The 13,713-nt window shown below is 35.4% G+C and overlaps 1 protein-coding gene across 6 annotated transcripts in view; it reads right to left on the reverse strand.

Moving 5' to 3' along the window:
• The window catches only part of LOC145284444 (RAB11-binding protein RELCH homolog), a 2,006,047-nt gene that overhangs the window by 1,078,932 nt on the left and 913,402 nt on the right, over window positions 1-13,713 (reverse strand). The gene's annotated exons all lie outside the window — the stretch shown is intronic.

Genomic DNA, 13,713 nt, shown 5'->3' on the forward strand with positions numbered 1-13,713 from the left:
AGGTTACCTGGACATGAGTCAAACTTCTTAATATATATATGAACCCTTTTTGGGGGTCAACGGCCAACTAGCACCGTGTGCGTTTGTGTGTATGTGTGTTTTGGGGTGGAGAGGACTCCTGTAAGCCGTGGTGAAGGCAACCTTTCTAGGAGAAGCAAATCTCAGATTTAAAAAAACAAAGCGGGAGACCAGTACCCGCATTAAGCTGGTCTGCAGTTTAACTTGTTGCTGGCTATCTTGCTCTTGCTTGTTGCTGGATCTGAACATTTTGAACCAAGAGAGAGACTTAGCTGTCGTACAAAGCTAAGACTCTGTAACATCATCTGTGTATAGATACTCCCTCAGGCATTTGTCTATAAAAGTGGTCCTGTGGCGATGGAAAAGTTGTGACGCGTGGAGGTTTGAAATGCTGGAAGCATGTAATAATTGATCTCAATGACCATCTTCAGTGTCATGCCTGCTTGAGCATGTGAATTCACCGGTAGGACTAAAAAAAGTCATTTTTGGGCTCATGGATTTTAAGTGTCTGAGGGAGTGGCACTCGTCTGACAAGACGTTGCAATCATAATATATATATATATGCACATAAAGTTATGAACAGAACATAGAGCTTGAGCAAAGCCGGACTGAACTGCTAGTTTACGATAAATCCACAATAAACCCAAAGTCCACTTTGTACTCTTTATTGGCTAAGATTACAGTGTAGTATTTATTCTGCCCTCAGTTGATGAAGGAAGGGTCTTTTTAGACTTGTGCAATTTTTATCTTTCTTCGAATCCAGCGTATCCATTTTTTGGAGGCTAAATTTCCCCCAAGTTAAAAATCGACTCTATGTCTAACTCTGCCCATCTGGGGAGGCAATAGGTATGCGCTGACAAATGGATATGTGAAGACACCTCTAATAGCACTCAATTTTTCACATCCTCTCTCTCTCTTCTTCCCCACTCCTGCTTATCACTGATTTCATTCTATAGGTTCATTCAGCTGTGTAAATTTTATTTCACAGGGAGGCAAGAGAGTGACCGATCAATGGATTGGTGGACGAAGCCTTTATTAAAGACGCAAAGACATAACTAAAAAAAAAAAAAAAACATTTTTAAACATATTCACACACCTCAAGTCATTACAAATTATGTTTAATCTTTTTCCCATCAAACAAATGAAAATTTGCTGAAAATTCAACTTTTCCTCGGGGATATTCCGTCTTCACAAAAATGATTTCAGAAAGAGCTATCAGTATTCCTGTCCGTGATTTGTTTTTATTTATTTGTTTCGCATTTGGTCCATAGATTTATGTGCAAAAGTACCCAAAGGACTGAAAACAAATTCATTAGGCACTGAAAACTACAAATATTTTTCTTTCTTTTTTTTTTTCTTTCAATCTTGTACAATTCATCCATTTTTTTTTTTTTTTTCTGGTTCGAAAAAAGATTGCAGGTAACTTTTCAAATTAAATTCATTATTTTGAAGATTAGTACTTTAAATGCAAATGAAAAATAAAAAAAAAACAAAAGAAAAACTAGCTGTCCTTTTTTGGCGTTGCCCGGAAGTATTTTAACTATTATTGTCGAATACGATTTTTGTTGTTGCGTAGCTATGTCTTATTTGCTTTTTGTATCAAAATATTTTTTTTCTTTTTTTCTACCAAATTAATATAATTTTACCAACTTTCAAAAGTTCACTATTGTAAAGGTATGGAAAATTGCTCTCTCTCTCTCTCTCTCTCTCTCTTTCTCTATCTATATATATATATATATATATATATATATAGAGAGAGAGAGAGAGAGAGAGAGAGAGAGATAGTGGAACTCCTAGACATGAAAGACAATTCTTACAAAATTTTCAGAGTACGAAATGTGATGTGAATTTTTTTGTTCCTTTCTTTTTTTTTACAAGGAGGTCACCACTTATCAAGGCCCGGAAGCCACTCAGGGATAAGGGTTATTGCATGTACAGTACGTTGTACGTTAGTGTTGAGATTTCATAAAGTGTCTACTTAAGGGGGCGGTTCATCAGGAATTTGTTTACGTTGGATTTGAAGACATCCAAGTTGTAGTCAGGTGGGAAACAGGCAGACGGAACAGAGTTTCACTGGCGTGCTGTTCTAAGAAAGAAGCTGTGTTCATGGAATACAAGTTCCTGCATACAAAAATATTTTCAGAGTACGAAATGTGATGTGAATTTTTTTTGTTCCTGCATACAAAAATATTTTCAGAGTACGAAAGATACGAGCGGCAAAAAGACTATTTTTCAGGCACCTTATTCCTCAAAAATCTTTTTGAAATCGGAGTTTTATTAGATTAAAAATTATTTTAGTAATATTTTTTTTAAATATTCGTGTTGTTTTTACTGGGAAAACATTTTTTTTTTCTCCGGCTTGAATTTATTTTTCTATTTACCTCCCACTAAACATTATTTAAAAAGATTTTTAAATTAATGCACACAATTCAATTTTTACCACATCTGAAGAATATAAAACAAAATTCTGTTTAAATTTTTTTATCGTACACCCTATAAAATTATTGTAAGGGGTAGAGAAGTGTGGTATTATGGATGAAATGCATCAGAAACTTCGACAACAACACCCAGCATTAGTCATCAGAAAAGGCCCCCTTTTCCATCACGACGATGCTCGATTGCATGTTGCTAAACCGACCCTGCAGAAGTTGAATGAATTGGGCTATGAAACTCTGCCTCATCCACTATACTCCTCAGACTTCTCACCTACTGATTACCACTTTAAGAATCTCAACAATATTCTGCACAAGAAATGCTTCAAAAATGCTTTCAGCAACTTAATTGCCACCTGAATGCAAGATTTTTACATTACTGGCATAAATACTTGTTTTGCATTGGCAAAAGTGTGTTAATTCCCATGGTGTTTATTTTGATCAATAAAATTTTGTTTGAACCGAGCTATGTTCATCTGAATTTAAAAGTTTAAAACTACAATAACTTTCTTGTCAACCTGATATGAATGCATATAGTACATACATCATTATAATATTATTAATAACCTCTCTAGATGCCTCACATAGCATCAGAACAATGCCATGTTACCTCTCATAGTAAAAAAAAAATAGTTAGCCGAAATAAGAAATATATTAACCATTAACACTAAAATGAAGCATCAAAATAATTGCACATAAAGATTAAAATTACTGAAAGCAACATTAATTAAAAAAATACAATCCAACATTTATAAAATAGTTTGCAACACAGGTGCTAACATATTTAATAATTAATATATATACATAATTAAATACATAACTTATAGTAGTAAAATATAACAAAAATAAAAAAAAAAAAAAATAGGCTTTACCACAAAGTATCATATTTAAGCATATTTTATGACCGGGCAATGCTGGGCAGCCTGCGTTCTAGTATAATATATATGTTTATACTTTTGAAATAAGGTTAGTGCATTTATTAGAATAATTGTATCATCATATTGTATGAATCCAAAGACTAATGAGAGGAACCATGAGAAGGTTACCAAGATTCTAAGTGAAACTGTTTTTTGCAGAACGAACTAGATTTAAACTTGAAACATTCAGGTCATTAGGGTGTCAATCTGTGTCGTTAAAAACTAGACTGCCATCTATATATATAAAAGACAAATGTGGCACGCACATTTTCGTATGTCCAAGAAAGGCTTTTTTCGCCGGGCTTTTTTTTGGGGGGGGGGTACTATGTCTTACAACTCTTTATATACCCCCTAGATCATAATATGTACGATTTGTCTAGATTTATTCACGTCGACTTTTATAAAATTCTTGCTATTTCAGCTTCTCACGTGTTCGTTCGGCTTTTTCATATAAAAACGAAACTGATCTGATTCGTGCCGGGAACGTCCAGAAAGCAATGGGCGTTTGATCAATGTGGGGGAAACTCCTTATATCAAACAATTGCTATTCATATGGACACTCTCCTCTTTATAGAGGAGCTGGTTTCCCCCCAACATTTTGTTTCACCAAAATATTGGGAAACAAAACCAAAATAACTACCCCACAGTAAAAGTTCACTGGCATGATCATTAAAATTGCACACCTGTCAATTTAACTTTTTAATCGGTAAATTTGAACTCTGTTTGGTTACTCTCCCTTCGTGGGCTTTATGGGTAAGTTGTCAGGTTTTTTTCACACTTTCTTTTCCACCTTCGCCTCAACGTTCCGGGTTCAATCCTACGTACTTACCAAAACCTTTTTGTTTTTTTAAACCCCTCCCCAACACACACACCTACAAACATCCGGGCAACGCCGCTAGTCTATAATATAAATCTCAATCGTTGGTTTATACGTATATATGTATGTTTGTATGTCTGCCAAAAACTTTTGACAGATGTAATGGATCCTGACAAGATCGGTATTGTTTTTAAGCTCAATGTCTCGGACGACAAATATCAAAAAATCATGGTTTTTGCGTTGCCATTTTTGCAAGTCATCGTATCGGTTGGATTGACTTTACTTAATTTCAACATTCAGAACTTCCGGTCAGGCAATGGAGACATCGGTTAAGACGTCACATTTTTTAACCTTTTTTTCTCCTTCGCATTAGAGGTTCGAGCCTGTCTACTACCACTTTTTTTTAACACCTCTGCCTACTGGTGTTTGTCCCCCACCCCCAGGTTCCTTACTACACCACCTAAACACCCGGGCAACGCCGGGCACCCCGCTAGTAAACTTATAAACCATTTGTGTCGATGCTTCTGGATGATGTAGGTGACGCATAGCATATGATAATAGACTGTAAAGTAAAAAAAAAAAAATTCCACATGGTGAATGTATCAGACTGTCTTTGAGAAGACTAACTCTAGGTCGATGCCATTTTTTGTGGTTGATTTTTTTGTATATATCCTTAGCGCTGATGAATACCCCACTGATATAATAATAATAACAACATATATACAAAGAACTATATATAAAAATATCAGTAAAGAGCCGAAACACTTGTACGCCTGTAAATTAAACTGAACCTTTTCAAACTGGTTTTAAGCAATATATATATATATATATATATATATATATATATATATATATATATATATATATATAAAAGTTAATAGATCTTTATTTATAATATAGATTTGAAGTGAAGTTTCTCAATGTTTTGCACTCGTATTAGATTTGCTTGATAGCACATCAAGAGTTGATCCTAACCGAACCTGATGACCGAAAAGATACAATTTTGAAGATGGCATCCAATCTCGTTTGGAGTGAATAATGGGAAAGTAATGAGGATTTTCCAGATTTTTGGTTATCGATTATCTTGGACGCAATCTGGAAAAGAAATCCTACATTCTCAGAAGTCATACAGGATTGTGATCAACATTCGATACGTTATTACACTTTCTAATACAACTAAAAACTGTGAGAAAAAAAGTCATTCTAGAATGACTAATAGAGAAGTAATGATCGTTTTTCTTTTTGCAAGGACTTGGTAGCAATCCTGGAAGCCATATTGAACTGGAATAAGGTAGACACTGGAGATCTTTTAATGTGCCATTCCTCAGCACATTAAAAGAAGCGATTTTCATGAAGCTTAGCTGAATTTACTTCCAGAATAAATGTCAATGCGTTTGGGCTAACAATAAAAAGACAATATTATAAAAGAATTCTTTGCGAAGTTGGGAGAGGAGAAGGATGATGAGGAGGAAGAGAAGGAGGAGAAATAAGAGACATAAAAAGCAGAGGAGAAAAGTTGGAAAAAGTAAGGCAAAAAAAAAAAGAAAAGAAAAAGAAAGATGTGCTATCGAAAAAGAAAAAAAAGAAAAGAGATTGAAAAAAGATTTGAATGAGAAGAAAAAAGTTAGGTTTGTTTATTTTGTCTTAGAGTGCATCAACATTGTTTGGATTATTTAATAAAAGGACGATATTATAAAATAATTCATTTTGAAGTGGGCAGGGGAAGAGGATAAAAAAATAGGAGGAAGTAAGGGAGAAAAGAGTATTGAAGAAAGAGGAATAAGAGATTGAAGAAAATAATGTGACATTGGAATGAAAAAATAAAATTTAAGAATTCGAGATATAAAAATGAAAGAAAATAAATTCAATAAAATACAGAGAAACAGAAGGAAAAGAAGAGGAAGAAGAAACGTGAGTGGGTGTGGTATATGATGAAGAATAAAATTACGAATAAGAAAAATAGAAGAAAGAGAAATGGGAGGAATAGATATGATATTGAAAAAGCGGGGAGGGGGATATGATGAAGAATATGAAAAGAAAAGAAAACAGGAGGAAGAGAAAGACATAATATTGAAAAAGTTGGGAGATATGATAAAAACAACGGATATAAAGAACATACTAATAATGATAATAGTCGAGAAGGGTGACGGAGGATGGAAAGGCAAGAGAGACGCTGGACAAGTGCAAAGAGAACTGGGACCTTGAGGAGGCTTATTGCCACTCAAATTCCAGTGGCCGCTGTCAGCTAGAAATCAATGATAAATGGCTGTTGTGATAACACAAAGTCATTTGCGAATGTTATCAAAAAGGGTGAAGAGTACTAGAAATCTGGGGAGACTCGTCGTTACTCAGCTTCCACGGAACACTACAGGTTGTCTTCAAGGAGAGGTCCTTGATGACCTGTGTAAAAGCTCCTTGTGAGATGATAATAATAATAATAATAATAATAATAATAATAATAAGAAGAAGAAGAAGAAGAAGAAGAAGAAATTAAAAAAGAAATAAAATAAGATTATGAAGATGACTGTTTGTTTTACGGCATCATATCAACCCTTTCTATGTTATTTAATGTCGAATCCAATAATTTTGGAAAGGCTTTGTGCTTAGAATATTTATTCAGTGTGTTTGGTTTGACTGTTTTGTAGAGGAAAATTGTTGTTTTTGTTTTTGACTTTGCAGAACATGATTGAGTTTTGTAAAAAGAAAAGAAAAAACACACCAACGTTTGATGTAGTTTAAATCAGAAGGCCAGTTCCTTTGGACAAAAAAAAATGAGAGATGTTATATTGAAGGAGAATAAATGCGATGAAATGCCAAGAAGCAAAGGAAGAAAAAAGAGGAGGAAGACAACATGACATTGAAGAAAAGAAATAGAAGGAAAAAGAAGATGGGAGAGATGATGAGGACGAAGGATATGAAGAAGATAATAAAGGAACAGATGAAGATATAATATTGAAAGAAAAGAAAAATAAGATGAAGAAGTAGAATATGAGGAAGAGAAGAGAAAAAAATAAAAAAAAGATTGAAACAAACAAAATATTGAAGAAGAAAAATAAGAAACATAAGAAGGAAAATAGAAGATAGAGACAAGGAAGAAAAAGACATGTTATTCAAGAAGTATGGGGGTGGGGTTATGACGAAGAGATTGAAGAAGATAGGCGAAGAAATAAATTAAGATGAAGAGGACAAAAAGATGAGGAAGAAAAGAGTAAAAAGATGAAGAAAAGGAAGAGACTGGAGAAGAAAAACAAAATAAAGAAATAACACGGTTGAATGTGAAAATAAAAATTGTGAATAAAAAAGATATAAACTTTTATTCAAATATGAAAGCCACTTCTGTAGGTGTCAACCACAATAACATTACATTTTTATAGTACCTGATTAACATCAGTAAGAACGGTAAGAAACGGATATTTATAGAATAAAAATAATCATATTATACTGTAGAGTTGGTGTCTGCTTTTTTTTTTTTTTTACAAGGTCACCACTTATCAAGGCCCGGAAGCCACTCAGGGATAAGGGTTATTGCATGTACAGTACGTTGTACGTTAGTGTTGAGATTTCATAAAGTGTCTACTTAAGGGGGCGGTTCATCAGGAATTTGTTTACGTTGGATTCGAAGACATCCAAGTTGTAGTCAGGTGGGAAACAGGCAGACGGAACAAAGTTCCACCGGTGTGCTGTTCTAAGAAAGAAGCTTTGTTCATGGAATCTACGTTTCGATTTGGCACAGATAGAGAGTGGGGAAAATTTTTGACAGTGGATTCAGCTAGATGGGTGTTTTTCATAAAAGATTGGCGAGGCGGGGACCAGGGATTGGAGCTCAGACGAGCACTTGCCATGAAAATAACGGTACAACAAAGGCTCGCAACGTCTCTTCTGTGGGAGAGAGGTTGCAGGGTAGAGAAAAGGGCATTCCCCACTAAGCCACAAAGTCTATTTTGTACTCTGTTAAGGCAGGATAGGCTGTTTATAGCAGCTCCTGTCTAGATATGGCAGCAGTATTCCATCCTTGGACGTACTTGGCTTTTATATAGATAGAGAATTGCATCAGTAGTGAGATATCTTCTGGAGCGGTAGAAGGAACCCACCATCTTTCCAGCGACCCTGGCAACAGACTTGATGTACATGTTCCACGTGTTAATCATCAAACTAAAATTATAATCTAAAAAAAATATATATTAGTCTTCAAGCAGTGAGGTGCAGAGGAATCTTTCAGAGCAAGTGAAAAAATATAGTTATGAATACCGTCTCGGTGGGGCAGAGACCTATAATACATTCCCCTGAAAAGAGCAATTTTAAAACAGGAGTAAAACGAGCAGGTGCTTGGGCACCCCTAGCACTCCGCCTCAGCACGTCCCTGCAGAAAAGTATCATATTTTCAATTATGTCATAGACTTTTGCTAGCCCTAACCTCTATTACTGGTAGAGTGTCTATCTCTGGACAGGCTATTACTATTTTGTCACATTTGGACCCTTTAAGAAATTCAATAAATCAGGATCCCTAAATACCGTAACATAGTGCATATGAGCGCGTGGGAAAATAGTAGCAGCAGCAGCGAAGGATGGCTGTCTTATGAAGAGATTAGCAGCAAACACACATATTCAAATCAGGAAGTGTGCACGAGAAGAAATAGGAAAAAATGAGAAAAAGTGCACCATGTGGTCGGTAAAAGAAAAGTACTCATCAAAGAAAATGGACGAGAATGGGCCAGCTGCAGTTGGAGGAAGGAGAAACGTGTACCAGGCTAGATAGACATGTAGCAGCGAGAGACTTTTTAAGTGGTGCCAAAAATAACGGTAATAAATTCTTTTGTTTGAAAAAGGAGAAAAATGCCAACTCGGATTTTTATTTCTTTCTTTCCTTTGTTTGTAACTGTAACATCACAATACTTTAGAGCAGACGAGAACATGCTATGGTGAAAACTCTGAAAATAGAGCTTGCATGATTAAAGTTATGTTAAGAGATATATATTATATATTTTTGCAGAATTTCATTATGGGATGTAAAAATGATTCAATTTGCTCAATTTTTTGTAAAACTAAAAGTGCAAACATTTAGATGAAGTGCTGAAGTTTTTCTTGTTTGTTTTTTTGTATTTACAGAAAACTATATAACAATAAATATACAGGGTGTTTCAAAAGTCTTGGGAACATTACGAATGCGTATATCTCATGAACTATTCCAGGTAGAAAAACGAAACTGGTGTCATTTTAAAGCTTGCTTAATCAAGTTTTTGGTCATACTAATGATTTTCGTCTTATCTTTCCATGTGCAGTAATGGCGTTCTCTAAACAAGACAAGGCGTTTTGCGTCCTCCAATTTGCAAAGACTGAATCGTGGACATGTGTTCAGCGTGCATTTTGCAGGAAATTTAAAAAAGAAGTCCCTGAAAGGAAACCCATTGTCAGATGGCATGCTAAATTTGTGAAAGATGGGTGTTTGTGCCCAAGTAAGCGAACAAATCGCCCTTCAACTTCAGAAGATGCAGTTGAGCAAGTCCGGAAGCCTTTCAGCAGATCCCCCGTAAATCAGTGAGAAGAGCCAGCAGGGAACTTCAGCTTGCTCCAGCAACTGTCTGGCGTGTCTTAAGGAAACGACTGCAAATGGTACCTTACAAGCTCAAGTTGGTCCAAAAGTTGAAGGACACTGATAAGCCACTTCGCCGTGACTTTTGCATTGATATGCAAGAGAAGTTGGAAGATAACGGCTTTGATGACCGGCTTGTTTTTAGCGATGAGGCGACCTTCTATCTGAATGGCAAAGTTAACAAGCATAGCACTCGCATATGGGGTACTGAGTGTGACTTTTTCCTTTGGGCCTTTGTCAAGCAACAAGTCTATGTGCCGCCCCTTCCAAGAGATATTGACGAACTAAAGGCTCGAATAACGGCAGTTGTGGGAACCATTGACGTCAAGATGCTGGAACGCGTTTGGCAGGAAATGGACTATCGACTAGATGTCTGCCGTGTGACGAATGGTGCTCATATTGAGCAAGTTTGAAGATTCCCCACAAAACTTGAAACTTTAACCTTTCCAACGGTACCAATTTCATTTTTTAACTCCTAATAGTTTTTGAGTTATTAAAAATCTTTATGTTCCCAAGACTTTTGAAAACTATATAACAATAAATATAAATAAAACTATATAACAATAAATATAAATAAAACTATATAACAATAAATATAAATAAAACTATATAACAATAAATATAAATAAATCTGTTCATTTGAACATTTTATTATCATTTGTAAGACTTATATGTATGGACAAAATTTGTTACCTGGATCCAGCTTGGTTTTGGAATCGTATCTGAACAGCTATTTTTGATGTCCTCAGCCAATAAGAGAGAAATGCTTTAAAACTGATATAATTTTTATTTTTGTTCCACTCCAGAGTTCCCCTTAAGGAGGACGTTGTATTTTCCTGACATTAAAAACCAACTCCTTGTGCCTAACTCTGTTCTTATGGGAGGGGGGGAGTATTTAGAGACTGTTGCATTCGAGAATGCTTTTGCATATACGTTTTATAATATTTTATTTTTTATAGACCAATCTTTTCAAGGTAAAAGCTATTGTTAACACATAACAGAACATATATAAATAAATAATATTCGGTTACATTCCAGTGAACATAGTTTTATTCAGAAGAAACATACAAAAGCCTAAGATAAAACAAGGGTTAAATATTTATGCTTTCACATTCCCAGGCGACATACATGGATACAGCAAACAGCAAACGGTTATATCTCATAGGATTAGTGAATCTCTTGACAAAGGCTTCCTTTCCAGGGCAATTGCTCTTGACATATCGAAGGCCTTCGATAAGGTATGGAATAAGGGCCTACTTCACAAGATTTCCAGCTACGGTATCACTGGAAATGTTTTCTCAATCATTAAATCATTTCTCTCCGATAGGTTCATAAGAGTAGTGGTTGATGGCCAGAAATCAGAAGCCCATAGTATTATGCTGATGACATGACCATCTATGGCAACACATCTAAGGCCGTAAATGACAAAGCTCTCTCTAATTCTCTCTCCTCTGATCTTGAGTGCGTGCTACAGTGGGGGAAGAGGTGGCTGGTTACTTTTAATGCATCCAAAACCAAGCTTCTATCTTTACATCATCAACGCTCAGAGCCCAATCTGGCATCAATTGAAATGGATGGCACTCGTCTTGGGGAGGCTCCATGTTTTGACAAGCTTCTGGGTTTGACCTTTACTCCTGATCTGAAATGGAACATGTACATCAGGTCTGTTGCCAAGGACGCTGGGAAAATGGTGAGATCCTTCTACCGCTCCAGAAGATATCTCACTACTGATGCAATTCTCTATCTGTATAAAAGCCAAGTACGTCCAAGGATAGAGTACTGCTGCCACATCTGCGCAGGAGCTGCTAAAAACAGCCTATCCTGCCTTGACAGAGTACAAAATAGACTTTGTGGCTTAGTGGGGGATGCCCTTTTCTCTTCCCTGCAGCCTCTCTCCCACAGAAGAGACGTTGCGAGACTGTCTTTGTTTTATCGTTATTTCCATGGCAGGTGCTCGTCTGAGCTCCAATCTCTCGTCCCCCCTCGCCAATCTTTCACAAGAAACACCCGTCTGGCTGAAACTACTGTCAATAATTTTCCCCACTCTTTATCTGTGCCTAAATCCAAATGTAGATTCCATGATCAAAGCTTCTTTCTTAGAACTGCATGCCAGTGGAACTCTCTGCCGCTTGCCTGTTTCCCACCTGACTACAACTTGGATGTCTTCAAGTCCAACATAAACAAACTCCTGACAAACCGCCCTCTTAAGTAAGACACTATCAACACTCCAATACTAATGATTACTACAATACTATCTCATTGATTACTGTACACGCAATAACCCTTATCTCTGAGTGGCCTTCGGGCCTTAATAAGTGGTGACCCCCATGTAAAAACAAAAAAACACTGTTGAAATATTTAAATCTTCTTCATCACATAATTGGTAAAGAAAGAGGCTATGGGTAGCCCGAAAATGTACCTCGTCCATCATTTGTTACATGTCCCAAGCACACATATATGCATATACGCATATGCATACAAACCTACGGTAATTTTTTTTTACAGATTCTGATGCAAAGTTACATTTTATTAATTCAAAATATCAGACTCGATCTTGTTAGAGAGAGCTATAACTTTCTTGTGTTATTTTTAGTTAGTATTACCTACAGTAAGTATTAAATGGTACTTATGTAATTGTTGTTTCCCTGTTTTTACTTTCATTTTTTTCTCGCTCACATGCTCCTATTCCGAATTCGTAGCAGTGGGTCGACATCAGTGGACTTAAGTATAAACAGGGAGGCAAAAAATACATGAGAACTGTTTTTTTTTTTGTTTTTTTTAAGTTTAATGTATTTAAAAAGCTTTTTTTCTCCTCTAGTATTTTAAGTTAAATTCAGTTTTTACGATATTTTCGTTTATTAAATTGTTAGGTAATTTGCTAGAATAACTTTTTAAATTTAATAATCAAGTAAAAAATGGAATTTTTACTAGATAAATAAATCGAAATAAAAAAAAGATTTTTGTTTTAATTTAACTATTTTTACTGTGACATAATTTATATCAGTTTGAAATAGGTTAAACGTAAAAAAAAAAAAAAGAAAGAAAAGAAAAGAGAAAGTCCACTGATGTTGGCCCACTGCGACGAATTTGGAATAAGGGCATGTGAGTGAAAAAAAAAAACGAGAGTAGAAACAGAGAGACAACAATGACATGAGAACCGATTGAACCTTTAACATCCAAAAACTGCCACTTAAAACAATGTGAACCAACATTTATAACTATTGGGCTATGTATCCATGCCCATTGTTTCCTTACCCTTCCAAAAATAAAAAGGATAATATAATGGACGAACATATATTACACTTCTTTCACAAAGGAGGCGGTAATGCCTGTGAGGCTAATATTGTGGTAGTAGGACGAATACTAAACTAACCGTCCAAGAAAGAAGATAACACCTGGGAAGCTGTTCTCATGACATAAATACTACACTAACTCCACAAAGGAGGAGGTAATGCCTGGGAGGATAGTTACATGACAACAGAACAGATACTACACTACCACTCCCCTTAAATTGAAAAAAAATAGTACAATGGTATGTTAATAAAAGGTAATAGTAGAATTTCGCTTTAGACATATGCCAAATTTCCGTTTGTTACGGCTGGCGATGTTCAAGATAGAAATTCTTAGGTTTGACTAGAAACTTTACAACTTCCAAATCATCCATCTAAAAAATGGTTGGAGATTTCATGGACAGAATATAACATATGGAATATAACAACCAAGCTGAGCACAGTAGTCCAAATAATACAAATTATAAATCCTCATCTAAATAAATTTCTACCGCATAACTTGATTTATTCGTTCAAGAAATGTGACATTTCTTCCCTTCAATTTTGATGCAAGAGAATATGTACTTAGGTAAAAGTTAATAAGCAACAACAATGAAAACAAAACAGTTTCACAAAACAACTCAAGTAAAGATATATTAAAAAAAATATA

Source organism: Euprymna scolopes, chromosome 9 (assembly GCF_053919585.1).
Source record: "Euprymna scolopes isolate OS-2025 chromosome 9, ASM5391958v1, whole genome shotgun sequence".
Taxonomy (NCBI): Eukaryota; Metazoa; Mollusca; class Cephalopoda; order Sepiida; family Sepiolidae; genus Euprymna; species Euprymna scolopes.